Source organism: Micromys minutus (assembly GCF_963924665.1).
Source record: "Micromys minutus genome assembly, chromosome: 28".
Classification (NCBI taxonomy): domain Eukaryota; kingdom Metazoa; phylum Chordata; class Mammalia; order Rodentia; family Muridae; genus Micromys; species Micromys minutus.
The window spans coordinates 39,993,138-40,007,642 of record NC_137963.1 but is presented as its reverse complement, the minus strand read 5'-3'; the positions used below and the strand labels follow the sequence as shown (position 1 = coordinate 40,007,642).

Sequence of the window (14,505 nt, the reverse complement as noted above, 5' to 3'; positions counted from 1 at the left end):
CCAAATCATATTTTTTTCACACTCGATTACTATTGAATGTCTCGGAAAATGCTGTGCCCACTTTCTTTATATCGGAGTTTTAGCTTATTGATTAGTGCTTGGGAATTCTTCTTGTAACAGACACCTAGAGTGGAACAGTTGTTGAAGACTGTCCCTTTAAATCTATGAAGCCTGAGGCTAACTTTGGGGTGCAACTGTTGGAAATGAATGAAGTTAGAGCTGGTGATAATATTTTTTATCAGGTGGGGAATACGGCCTCCCTGTTTGAGGGGGAGGGTCCCTTTTAAACTTCTTAGTAGCACCATTAATTCTTGCTTGGTTTTTGTTCTCACAACCACAGAAGAAAGGAGTTTGGTTAAGAGGTATGGTGGGCAAGATGGTTTAGCCTCTTGTAGAGGGGCCAGAATTGGATTCCCAGCACCCACATTGGGTGGCTCACAACCACCTGTAACTCGAGCTCCAATAGGAGCTGATGCTTTTGGCCTCCAAGGGTCCGCATGTGCATGGACCCCCTCATAATTAAAAATAAAATATTAAAAAAATTAAAAAGCATGTGTGTGTGTGCATGCGTGTGTCTCTGTGTGCATGTGTCCACTGCCTTGTCATCGTTAGGTAAAGTTTGCAATATTGATCTCAAGAGGTATTTGAAGTGTCATTCTCAAGGGTGAGAGTTAGGGTAAGGAGTAACCCCCAGTTGCCTTCACTTCCTGCCATGCCAGGAAGTCTGTGCCTTGAACTTCGAGCTAAGATAAACCCTTTCTACCCTAAGTTACTTTTGTCAGAGTATTTTATGACAGCAACAGAAAAGAAACTAAGCCACTCTGCTTCTTCCCTATGGCTCTGAGATATGTGAGGGTTGGAGGAGGAGGGAATATGGAGAAGGAGGTAGACACAGCCCCTCATACTCTGGGGACACAATCACAGGGGCAGGGCAAGGCTAGAAGAAGCACTTTTCAGATTCCCCAAGGTCTGCCCAGACTTATTGCAGTCCTTTAAGCTCCACTCTACCTGTGGATTAGCAATGTCAGAGAAGGTCTTTAAAAATCAGACCTCGGGCTGGAGAGATGGCTCAGTGGTTACAAGCACTGACTGCTCTTCTAGAGGTCCTGAGTTCAAATCCCAGCAACCACATGGTGGCTCACAACCATCTGTAATGGGATCTAATGCCCTCTTCTGGGTGTCTGAAGACAGCTACAGTGTGCTCATATACGTAAAATAAATCTTTAAAAATAAATAAATAAATAAATAAATAAATAAAATATTAAAAAAAAACTAATTGGACCTCATCCCCCACCCTTCTCCTGTATTGGACCCAAGTTTTATGTTCTTAGCTCCCAGGAATATCAAGAGATGAAAAAATCTCCAAGCATCCCTTTCCACCGTGCCCTCCCTTTCTTGAGGATTGGGGGGTTTCAAGGAGAAATGCTGGTCAGTTCACAGAGAAATGAGAGAAGTAAGATGAGGGGCCTGGGGAGTAGGTCCAGGGTGCAACGTGTCCAAGTCTACTGAGAAACGTGTATAAAAAGAACACGTGTGTCCATAACCCCACATACACACAATTAGAAATAATAATAAAATAGATCTAAAACTACCCTTAGACCTCAGGTATCTAGTGGCCATGTTTGCTGCAGCTGGGAGGCGAGTAAACAGCCGGAGCATCGTACAACAGGAGTAAGACCCACACACAGAAGGTATTCAGTGAGGCATGGTGGTAGGGATTCAGAAGTCCTTCCAGGTCCTCAGCTGCCTTATCCAAAGAGCTGAAAGTGCACACTCCCCCAGATTTGTACAATATTGAGCATTCAGAACAAAGCAGTCGAGAAGATCCAGATACACTGTCAGAGGGCAGCCAGCCACACGAGTGAAGACCCGCAAAGCCCCCATTACTTTCTATATTTCATCCTGGACAGTTTCCCCTCCTTCCCTTCATCCAGTCTCTCCCCCCTTCCTCAAGATTCACCCTGCTCTGTCTCTCCCCAGAAAAGAGAAGACCTCCCAGAGACATCCACCAAACAAGACATAACAAGCCACAAGAAGGCCAGGCACATACATCTCATTAAGGCAGAACAAGGCAAAGGAGTCAGGGACTGTTAGGATTGAGTAGCTTGCTGTTATTGAAGGGTCCAATTCTTCTTTGTGGATTCTTTTTATGGGGTTAGAGAGGAGGAGTTTGATCATGAGTGGTGCCGTGGGGTGGTTATTACTGATAGATTAGGTTATTTGGTTATTACTGATAGATTAGGATATATAATCATTTTTCTTATATTCATGACCCTTTCTATAATGCCCCAACTTTATGAGCACATCTCATTGTACACAGTAAGGAGATGGTAAATAGAGCATTCTCCCTCAGAGTTTACTTTGACAAGGTTTGATTTATTTTATATACTCCCCAGATGGATTCAGACTAGATCAGCCTTTCTGTCTATTAAACTGGATACATTGGGGATACAGCTGAATGGATAAGAACTGTTTAAATTTGATTGTTACCAGGAGCTGGGACATCTGTTGTTTAGAGAGGGAGGTGTACCGGTGGGGCTCTGGGGGTGTTCTGCAGTTGCTAAATGCATCGTTTAGAGAGGGCGATTCGTGTACAGTACACACAGGTAAAGGAGCTAAGCTGCCAAGTACGTTATTCTAAGGGGGAAGGGGCTGAATAATCCAAATCCAGTTCCATCTTACTAAGTTATTTCCCATGTTTGCCTGGCTCACCTGGATTCAATCACGGTTCAAGGCCATCTTGTTCCTTTCTAGAATTTATTTCTAAAAAAATGGTGTGTGTGTGTGTGTGCACGCGTGTGTGTTTGTGGCCCAGATACTATATCAGATCCCCGGGAGGTGTTCTTACAGGCGGTTGTGAGTCACTGAGCCGGGATGCTAAAATTGAACTCAGATCCTGTGCAAGAGCATTACGTACTCTTAACCACAGAGCCAGCTCTCCAGGTCTGAAGACAACCTTTGATCCTCCTGTCTCTGCTTCCTGCATGCTTGTAACTGTCCATCAGCAGGCCTTTGACTCATGCCTGTCATTTTAAATATTACTAATCCAGTGCTTGCCTGGTATGCATGAAGTCCTGGTTTTGGTTCCCACCAACACACAAATCAGGCACGGTAGCTCATAGTCAGTGCTTGGGAGGTGGAGAAGCAGTTCAGTTTCATCCTCAAAGAATAGTGAGTTCCAGGTTTGTCTGGCCTATGTAAGATTCTGTCTCAAACACCAAACAATAAAGATAACAACAATAACCTGGGGGGGGGGGACCCTCTACCCCAATTAATTTTTTTAGAAAGAATTTATTTTTATTTTTTGTATGAGTGTTTTGTTTCATGTATATACATGTGAACCATATACATGCTGTACCGATGGAGGACAGAAAAGGGGGATCAGAGCCCCAAGAACTGGAGTTACAGATGGTTGTGAGCCACCGTGTAGGTACTGGACACAAATCAGGCTCCTCTGCAAAAAGAGTAAATGCTTTTAACCTCTGAGCCATCTATTAACGTGTTAACTCCTTTCCTGGTTTCCCCTTCATAAACCCCCATCCCATCCACCTACTTCTGTTTCTATAGGGTGTGCCCTGCCCTCCCACCCCCTCCTGCCTCCCCACCCTGACATTCCCCTACACTGAGGCACTGAGCCTTGGCAGCACCAAGGACTTCTCCTCCCATTGATGCCCAACAAGGCCATCCTCTGCTACATGTGCACTGGGGCTATGGGGTCGTCCATTTCTATTCTTTGGAAAGGGTTTAGTTCCTGGGAGCTCTGGTTGGTTGGTATTGTTGTTCTTATGGGGCTGCAAAACCCTTCAGCTCCTTCAATCCTTTCTCTATCTCCTCTGTTGGGAACCTGTTCTCAGTTCAATGGTTGGCTGTGAGCGTCCGGGTCCGTTGTATTTGTCATGATCTGGGAAAGCCTCTCAGGGACAGATATATCAGGCTCCTGTCAGCAGGTATTTCTTGGCGTCAGCAATATTGTCTGGGTTTGGTGGTTGTATATGGGCTAGATCCCCAGGTGGGGCAGTCTCTGGATGGCCTTTCCTTCAGCCTCTACTCCAACCTTTGTCTCTGTATTTCCTCCTGTGGATATTTTTGTTCCCACATCTGTGAAGGACTGAAGCATCTGCATTTGGTCTTCCTTCTTCTTGAGCTGCAATGATATGCGAATTGTATCTTGGCTAATCTGGGCTTTTGGGCTAATATTCACTTATCAGTGAGTGCATACCATGTGTATTTTTTTTTTGTGACTGGGTTACCTCATTCAGGATATTTTCTAGTTCTATCCATTTGCCTAAGAATTTCATAATGTCACTGTTTTTTTTAAATTATTATTTTATTGGATATTCTCTGTATTTACATTTCAAATGTTATTCCCTTTTTTCAATCCCTGCTCCTCTATTTGACCTTGTATTTCCTCCCGTGAGTGTCACCTGAGTTTCTGATCTTAGCCATTCTGACTGGTGTGAGGTAGAATCTCAGGGTTGTTAATATTTGCATTTCCCTGATGACTATGGATATTGATCATTTCTTTAGGTGCTTCTTGGTCATTTTATATTCCTCAGTTGAGAAGTCTTTGTTTAGCTCTGTACCCCATTTTTAAATAGAATTATTTGATTCTCTGGAGTCTAACTTCTTGAGTTCTTTGTATATATTGAATATTAGTCCTCTATCAGATGTAGGATTGGTAAATATTCTTTCCCAATTTGTTACCTGCTGTTTTGTCTTCTTGACAGTGTCCTTAGCCTTACAGAAACTTTGCAATTTCAAGAGGTCTCATTTGTTTATTCTTGATCTTAGAGCATAAGCCATTGGTTTTCAATGTTCAGGAAAATTCCCCCTGTGCCTATGTGTTCTAAGCTCTTCTCTACTTTCTCTTCTAATAGTTTCGGTGTACCTGGTTTTATGTGGAGATCTTTGATCTACTTGCACTTGAGCTTTGTACAAGGAGATAAGAATGGATTGATTTTCATTCTTCTGCATGCAGACTACCAATTCAACCAACACCATTTGTTGAAGAGGCTGTCTTTTTTCCATTGAGTGATTTTAGCTTCTTTGTCAAAGATCAAGTGACCGTAGGTATGTGGGTTCATTTCTGGGTCTTCAATTCTGTTCCATTGATCTACCTGCCTATCTCTGTACCAATACCATATGGTTCTTATCACAATTTATCTGTAATATAGCTTGAGGTTAGGGATGGTGATTCTCCCAGAAGTTCTTTTATTGTTAAGAATAGTTTTCACTATCCTGGGTTTTTTGTTATTCCAAATAAATTTGCAAATTTCTCTTTCTAACTCTATAAAGAATTGAGTTAGAATTTTGATGGAGATTGCATTGAATCTGTAGATTGCTTTTGGCAAGATGGCCATTTTTATTATGTTGATCCTTTCAATCTATGAACAGACCCAATACCAATACTGTCTAAACTATTCCACAAAATAGGAACAGAAGGAACACTATCCAACTCATTCTTCAAAGCCACAATTACACTCATACCTAAACCACGCAAAGACTCTACAGAGAAAGAGAACTTCAGACCAATTTCCCTCATGAACATTGATGCAAAAATACTCAATAAAATTCTTGCAAACCGAATCCAAGAACACATCAAAACAATTATTCAAGTAGGCTTCATCTCTGGGATGCAGGGATGATTTAATATATGGAAATCCATCAATGTATTCCACTATATAAACAAACTCAAAGGATAAAAACCACATGATCATCTCATTAGATGCTGAGAAAGAATTTGACAAAATTTAACATCCTTCATGTTAAAAGTCTTGGAAAAATCAGGAATTCAAGCTCCATACATAAAAATGGTAAAAGCAAACCGGTAGCCAACATCAAACTAAATGGTGAGAAACTTGATGTAATTCCACTAAAATCAGGGACTAGACAAGGCTGCCCACTCTCTCCCTACCTATTCAGTATAGTACTGGAAGTCCTGACTAGAGCAATCAGACAGCAAAAGGAAGTCGAAGGGATACAAATCGGAAAGGAAGAAGTAAAAAATCACTATTTGCAAATGATATGATAGTATACTTAAGTGACCTCAAAAATTACACCAGAGAATTCCTACAGCTGATAAACAACTTCAGCAAAGTGGCTGGACATAAAATTAACTCCAACAAATTAGTAGCCTTCCTCTACTCAAAGGATAAACATGGTGAGAAAGAAATTAGGGAAATGAGACCCTTCACAATAGTCACAAACAATATGAAATACCTTGGTGTGACCCTAACTAAGCAAATAAAAGATCCGTATGGCAAGAACTTCAAGTCTTTGAAGAAGGGGATTGAAGAAGACCCCAGAAGATGGAAAGGTATATTTCGATTCTCATCTGCACTGTCCAAACCTAAAAGCTGGTACTGAGCAAAACAAAGGGCTTTCCAGCCAACAGGCTCCATTAGACTTCCCATTTCTATCAAGTCAGTATATCACTGTGCTTGCCACGTGGATTCTCAAAATATTTCTCCAAATAGTCCTCTTAGAAAAAGAGAATTGTCCTGGTGTGATTGTGTGTGCAGTTGTTGTGCACATCTGTGTATGTCTGTATTGTGACTACACATTTATACATCTCTGGCATTCCCTTGAGTGAATATATCTGTGTGTACATATACACCGATTGTATTATATTCACATTGTAAATGTGCACCTACACATATACAGAATATATGTAGGTTCCTTTGAAGGTGTCAACACTTGTATATTTGTGTGGAAGTTTGTTTTCTGGAGGCTTTTCTTCCTTTCTTCTCTTTCCCTCTCACTCCTTTCCCTTTCCTCAGGGTTTTGCTATCCTGAATGTAGTCCTGAGCAATTTCTAACTATTCTAACTCCCCCAACTTAGAAGCTTTTTGCCCTATTCTCCTAAGCATGGAGATTACAGATCTGCACCACCTCACTGGGCTTTTCTTTTCTATAGTGAACTTCAACTCAAATGAATGTGATAGAGTTCACTATAATTAATCTTTCACACCTGTGGACGTGCTGTGCCTTGATTATGTCCACCCCACTCCTTGGTGAGGTTATTTTCAGTTCTCTGCTCTCTTTCTAGCACCCTCCCCAGTCCCTAAGTACCCTTCTTAATCTCCTCCTATGCTCCTTTCCCCACTCCTAGTGACCATCACTGAAAGGATTCTGTTTTCGTTTTAAGATTTATTTAGTAGATATACAGCTTGTATGTATACCTCTGTGCCAGAAGAGAGCATCAGATCCCATTACAGATGGTTGTGAGCCACCATATGGTTGCTGGGAATTGAACTCAGGACCTCTGGAAGAGCAGTCAGTGTTCTTAATCTCGGAGCCATCTCTCCAGCCCAAGAATTTTTTTGTTTTGTTTTTGTTTTTTAAATAATTGTTTCACTTTGTAGCCCAGCTGGCCTGTAACTTATTGTGTAGCACAGGGTAGCCTCAACATTACAATTCTCCTGTCTCAGCTCCTAAGTTCTGTTATTATAGACATGTGCCTATTCTGTACTTTACCATGACTACAGTTTTCATAATTGAGTGAGAAAAGCTGGTATTTGTTTTTCCATGCCTGTCTTGTGTCTCCTGAAGAAAATCCAGGGATGCTCTTTTTCGATGTGTTCTTTTGTGGAACTCAGCTTTACAGGACCTTCGGGGAACGTCCCATACCTAGGAAAAGGAGAGCAGAGGGCTGGCTTAAGATGGCAACTTTGAGGCCCGCAGAGGAGTCAAGTAAATAAGCTAAACGAGGTGTGAGGCTCCTTGGCCGCGGAGCACTGAGCTCTGTTCGTATGAGGATGTAATTAATATTCCAGAAAGGACTGGAGTGAGCTGGAAAGCAAGTGACTCAGCTTCTGAAAGTCCCCAACCCTGAGGAGGGGTCCATTTCATTTCCCATGCTTCTCCAAATCTAATCATGTCCAGAGGGTCTTGGATCAGCCCCAGGGCAGAGCTTGGCCCGGCAGGCCCTGAGCCGCTGGAGGAGTGCTAGAGTTCCAGGAGTGCTGGGACACCAAGATGTGGGAAGTCTTGAGCAATAGCACAGCACCCGCCCTGTCCCTCTCCCCCCATCTCTCTGGAACCTGAAATGGTGTCATGGTCAGAGTTTGTTTCTTAATTTCTTCCTCCTTCAGCATTTGTTCTAAGCTACTCAGAGCCCCGAGGTGCTTGGGCTTGGACTGAGCTTGTTTGGGAGAAATTCTGAAAACTGGGGCCCCTGGGAACGAAGCAGAAATGAGCTGTGCAGCTAGCAAGGTGGTGATGGGGAAGACGAGAGAGAGAGAGAGAGAGAGAGAGAGAGAGAGAGAGAGAGAGAGAGAGAGAGAGAGAGAGAGAGAGAGAGAGAGAGAGAGAGAGGGAGAGAGGGAGAGAGGGAGAGAGAGGGAGACAGGGGGAGCACATGATGGAGGGAGCTCTGAATGAGTGGAGCGCCTGGAAAGAAAGTCTAGGGAGGTTGAAGACAAGCGCAAAGACTCAGAGACACAAAGGAATTGTAGTTATCCCAACGTGGGTAAGTAGCGGGAGGGGCGGTATGGGGGGCGGGGGAGAGGCTGCGGGAGATGGGGGCTGAGGGAGCTATTTCTGGTCACATTCCCGAGGGTGAAGCTGAAGCGAGGGGATGGCTGATCCAACTCCAGTGTGCAGCCCTGAATGCTAGACTAAAAGGCAAATGTCTGGACTACTGGGCTTTTAAAGGAGCGCTGGGTCCAGTGCAGCAACTGCCCTGCAGAGGGGCTGGGGGTAGGGGCTGGAGGCAGAGATGCGCTCAGTACAGGGGATGGAGAGGCTGCGCAGACGCCGGAGACAAGAGTAAGAAACTCATGACTTCACCCAACTGCAGAGGAAGAAACAGATGGAGGAGCCGGGAGGAAATAGAGATCCACTTCTGGCTTCCAGGTTGTGGAGCCAACTGCTTATTTGGGTTTTCTTCTTGGCATTCTAAGAGAAGTCTAATTCCAAAATCAACATCTAGATTCACAACACTTCCCTCCCAGCTTGCCTCCTCCCCCAGTCACCCATGAGAATGTCACCGCCATCCCTGCAGTGGCTCCGGCCTGAAGCCTACTGTCATCTGGGTTTTCCCTTTCCTTTGTGCTTCATAAATAGAACCCCTCCACTCAGTCTGTTGCTCCATTTCTCACATACGTCTAGAACCCTTCTCTTTCCCAACAGCTTCCTCCTAGGTTAGGACAGGATCAGCTCCTTCCAGGCCATGACTCTGATTTCTCCACTTGTTTCGATATCATCCATTCTTCAGCCCACCAAGAGATCGTTTCAAACTTTAAATGTGATCATGTTACTACTTGGCTGAAATCTTTCATAGTACTTAAAATCAAATCCCTCCTCCTTCCCGTAGCCTGTAAAGCCATGAACCATGTGCCTCTGGCGTTCTAGGCCCACCTCATTTTATACCCTCCCTCCTGGTCTCCTAGACCTCAGCCACACCAGTCACTTCTCTCTTGTCTGTTTTTTCCTTTAGGTGTTAGCTAAAAGTCTCCTCAAAGAGGGGTCCCACAAGGCATTTTATTTTAATAGTAATAGTGAAACTGGGCCCCTGTCTTGGCCCTTGAACTCAGAAGTGCTCTGTGCCAATTGCCACAAAATAAAAAGTTAATGGAGGAAAAGAATAACAAATACCAAACTAAACCCTAAGGACAGCTATGAACTCATGACTGTAGATAGCTTTTCTTTTTAAAGAGACAGGGTTTCAGTCTGTAATTCTGCCTGACCTGGAACACACTATGTAGATCGGTCTGTCTCTGAATTCTCAGATATCTGCCTGCCCCTTCCTCATGAGTGCTGGGATTAAAGGTGTGTGCCATTTTACCCCACCCAACTGTAGTTTTGTGTTCTGCGTTTTCCTTCCATCGGTGCTTTGCTGGCTTCCCCTTCTCTTCACCTTCCTTTGTTCCACGCTTGACTGTAGCTTATTATGGTGCAGCTCTTCCTCCCACCAAGATTCCGATTTAGTTCTTTTCCTGGGAGTTGTGCTCTTGAAGTCATGTGACCCACATCCGCTAAAACAAACATGAACAGAAGTTGCACATGTCACTTTCGATCGACAACATTTAAGAGAGTGTTCTCTTTGCTGCCTTCCTTGCCTTCCTCAGCTGGTCATGGGGACGTGTGTTGAGATGGGTGTGTGTCTGTGTGTGCTGGGAGATCAAAGCCCCTTGGAATGTTGCACTGCCATATGGAACACAAATGTGCTAAGCACTTGCCTGGACCCAGAGCCGCTCAGTGTTTGTGTGGGAGCAGAATTTTGTTGTGTTAAAGTGCTTGGATTTTGATGTCACTTGTGAGCACAGCATAACTCCATCTACCCTGACAATCAGAGGCAGAACAGAAAGAGAAGATCACAAAAATTGTAAGAGGAGGAAAGAATGTCACCTTGAGATCTTGGGTATTATAGTCCGAATCATGCCTACCTGAACTCATATGGTGGAGTCTTATTCGCATGCTGAATCTAAATCACTGTCTTTAAAATCCATAGCTAAAGACAGGATTTTAAGCACTCACATTCAAGATGTGGAGACAGGAGGATTAGGAATTCAAGGCCAGTCTTAGTATATAGTGAGTTTGGGGTGATCCTAGGCAAATGAGACCCTGCCCTTTTTAAAAAGGGGCTGTTCTTTTATTTATGAGTTTCTCTACGGGAATACGGTCCTCAGTCCCATGGTACAGTTGTCTGAGCACCATACATCATCCCTTCCAGAACCCTTATCAGGAAAACAGTCCCTGCATTCACCTGCAGGTGCCTTGTCAGTTGTAGAGGACATTGAACTTGTTCACAAACTGGTTCGTTGCGTTGCATGTTTTGGTGTTGGTGCCAAGGTAGGCCATGGTCATTGCATTGATCATAAAAGTCTGTCTTGAACTCGCCAGTGCTGAGAACCAGAAGACTGTGGCATAGGGTGTAGGCCTCCCACAGAATCGCGTTGTTGAACTGAACCTCTCATGCTTCAGAGGCCTTGCATATTCTAAAAGGAACGTCACACAGCCGTGCAGTGTCTTGATAGCGCTATGGTGAGCTATCAGGCGTTCAGCCACAGAGGAGTTCTCCTCGCTGCCTGTTGCTGTCCTGGACCACATGGTCTACACCGATACATTCAGCTTCATCAGTGGCCAGGGAATAAGTGAGCTCAGCAAACAGCATTGTGGTCTCTCTATCGATTATATCGATGACAGAAACAGGAAGGTGTGTGTGCTTGGTCAGGGTTCAACTTCATAAAGAGAGGACTCCCGTCTTGCAGACCTGCTCACGGATGTGGATGTCTGGGTCAAGTGGCCCTGCTGTGGCATACCAACCCAGAAACTTCAGCTCCTTGAAAACCTGTTTAAACTGGTCCTCCTTTTCTTAATACATTTAAATATAGACCTCGCATTACTGTAATGCTCAGGTACTGTAAAAGGACAAAGAGCTTTCTCAAGTATGGGAAGAAATGAGCTTTTCTACAACAGTGAACGAAGATCTCTTCTCCTTTATAGGATACAGTGTTCCTGTCAGTTTCATACACTTTTACTTTATAAGGAGCTCCCACTGGAAGAAGTTTCTGGAGGTTTTCCCAGATATAGACAGCTACATTTTCTATCCTGCTTACAACACCTACAAAGTATGGCACCTCCAGATCCAGGTACTTGTGATCAAGGGGCTTCGTAATGGCCTCCTCCATGTATTCTTTGAGGTCAGTCAAATTCATAGCCATTCCTGTAACAGGACCAATCTCTCCAATGACTGTCACCATAACTTTATAGTTGTGCCTACAGCCATTTGGATTGTTGCATTTCCCAAACACTTTCAAGTTCTTTTCATCTCTCAGAGATGGGCATTTTCTCTTTTCTGTAGAGTGTGCTTATCAAAGCCTTATCTTCGTCCTTCCTTGTGTTTGTGCCATCAGATAGGCACAGAGTATAACCACACTGTCTTCCTCATCGGCTCCTGGCACCAGGACAAAAATGGGCTCCAAGGGATAAAAGCCTTCGTCTCTCCAAACCCTTAGTGTCTTGTTTGCCACATCAACCTTGACCAGAGAATCTCCACCAAATGTCGAAAAAGGCAGCCATAGGAGAAATTATACTTTTTGCCATTGAATCGCCCATAGTTGGTCTGAGGAAATTCCATCTCCCTTCCTGTTCCAGGTCCTCGTGGTGTAGATTTTCAGGAGAGTACCAGAACTCTTTATCATCCTGTTTCACACCGCTGGCTGAGGAATAGGACCATGGGCTGAGGTTCTTTCCCTCAGGAGCATCCACACTGACATCCAAGGGCAAGACCAATCTTTGAGGGAAAGACTTTGCCTTTGGCTTATAGATTCTTTTGTTGTTTTTTTTAATTTTTTTATTTTTATTTTTTAATTACAGATGGTTGTGAGCCACCATGTGGTTGCTGGGAATTGAACTCCGGACCTCTGGAAGAGCAGTCAGTGCTCTTAGCCGCTGAGCCATCTCTCCAGCCCTGGCTTATAGATTCTTAGCTGGCTCCTAGAAACAGACTTTTTCTTAAGCCGTTGTATCTTTGAATGGCACAGTAAGTCAATAACGATATGATATGATCTTTAAAGGACACCTGTCAACTAAGGATGTAAATGGTACGGTGCTTGTCTACCAAGTACAAAGCCCCGGTGCTTCAGTGAAAAAGAAAAAAAAATTAACATCTAGTGGTCTGGAAGGTCAGGGCCTGCAGTCGGCTGTGTAGGCCTAGACACCTACATGCCTGATCCCCAGGAAGACCCTGAACATGCAGGTCTTGAACTTGCCAGGAATATAACAGTTTACACATGGCATCATGACTAGTTCCTCACATGTGCAGAGGATTTTTAAAAAATTACCTTTTATCAACACTGTTTTCTTTTATAAAACCTTAGCTAAATCAAAAAAAAAAAAAACAAAAAAAACCAAAACCAAAACCAAACAAACAAGAAAACAATGTTGATAAAAAGGTTGGGCCAGGTGAATCAACTGCTCTTATGAGAAGAACTAAAAGAAAGAGTGAGAGAGAGAGAAAGAGAAAGGGAGAGAAATCCAAATAAAATGTCGACCTACATTAGGTGTTTGGAAGCAAAAACGAGCTAGAGGGCTCCTGAAGGACAATGAGGTAGAGATTTAGGAGGGAAAGAAAACCCGAAGATGAACCAGGTATCACTGGCAACTCTTCCCCTGAGGGCCCAACAAGAAGCTCAAAACCATTAGTCATTTGAGGAATGTAAATCAAAACCACAACCACTACTCCACACCTTTTGGGGAGGGAGGAAGGGAGGAAGGAAAGGAGGAAGGAAGGAAGGAAGGAAAAAAGGAATGGTGAGACAAAAAAGTTAAATGAAATCATAAAAATGGGAGCTTTAATACTATAGGAAAGTATTCTCTCTCTTTCTTACACACACACACACACACACACACACACACACACACACACACACACACCTTCTGCAGCGGAGACAGACACAGCACAAGCTTTGTTAACCAACAGTTCCTTTGAAAGCCCACAAATAGGAAGCCCGACCCAGTAAAAAGAAACAGGGTTATCAGAGTCTATTTTGGTAGAAGTGGTGACAGAAATAATGTCCATCTTATAGGGCAATCAAAACTGTTATTACAGAGGTGACAGATGGTAGGCTGGTTATCTGTACGAGTGGAGGATCCGTCTGTCCACCCACCCACCTATCTATCTATCTATCTATCTATCTATCTATCTATCTATCTATCTATATCTATATATATATATCTATATATCTATCTATATATATATATAGATATATCTAATCTGTCATCTATCTCTGGAAATAAGTATGTGTACCACCTCTGAGCTATTTCCCTGGTCCATCTATTTAAAAACACCACACCAAACTCACAGAGTGACTTCCTATCTTGGAAAAAATATGCTTTCAGAACATCTTGAAGATCAAATTTGAATTTGGACCCTTTGAATCTTGGAAGTTCCACAATGAAACAAGTGTCAGTTTACTCTCCGTGGCACACACTGTCACACACTGGCTATGTTATGAATAAAGGAAGATTTTTGTGGCTTATGATTCTTGTCCCAGGCTAATGGTCCACATCTTGTGATGGCTTTCTTACTACAAGAGTCCTGTGGTGACAGCAAGGTATCCCATAACAACAGTCACAGACCCTCTGGTCTCTCTACCTCTTACAAAGCCACTAAAATTCAATCACGAGACTTAACCTTGATGGCCTTACTCAACCTTAATCACTTCATAAGGACTTCACCTCTTAACACTGTAGCTTGGTTGTTTCTGCTTTTTCATCTGTCCACGAGGATTACATTTCTACATGAGTTTCACAGGAAACCATATTCAAGCCATTGAGAGGATAAGGGAACCCCCTTCACCCCAGCCTTGTCTTTTTCTCTTCCTACTTAAATTCCTATCTTATTCTGTTAAAGTGTCTCACAATCCCGAGGGCAAACATTCCCATCCCATACTTAAGTATAAGCTCCATATTCCTTACATATAGCTACCTCTTGGCTACCCTCTTGTCCTACTATATCATCAGTGACCTGGTCCATCCTAGAACAGAAGAAGAGGCCCA

At 43.4% G+C, this 14,505-nt stretch overlaps 1 pseudogene across 1 annotated transcript in view; it reads left to right on the top strand.

Moving 5' to 3' along the window:
• The window catches only part of LOC308438736 (large ribosomal subunit protein uL30-like), a 111,174-nt pseudogene that overhangs the window by 337 nt on the left and 96,332 nt on the right, over positions 1–14,505 (top strand). The gene's annotated exons all lie outside the window — the stretch shown is intronic.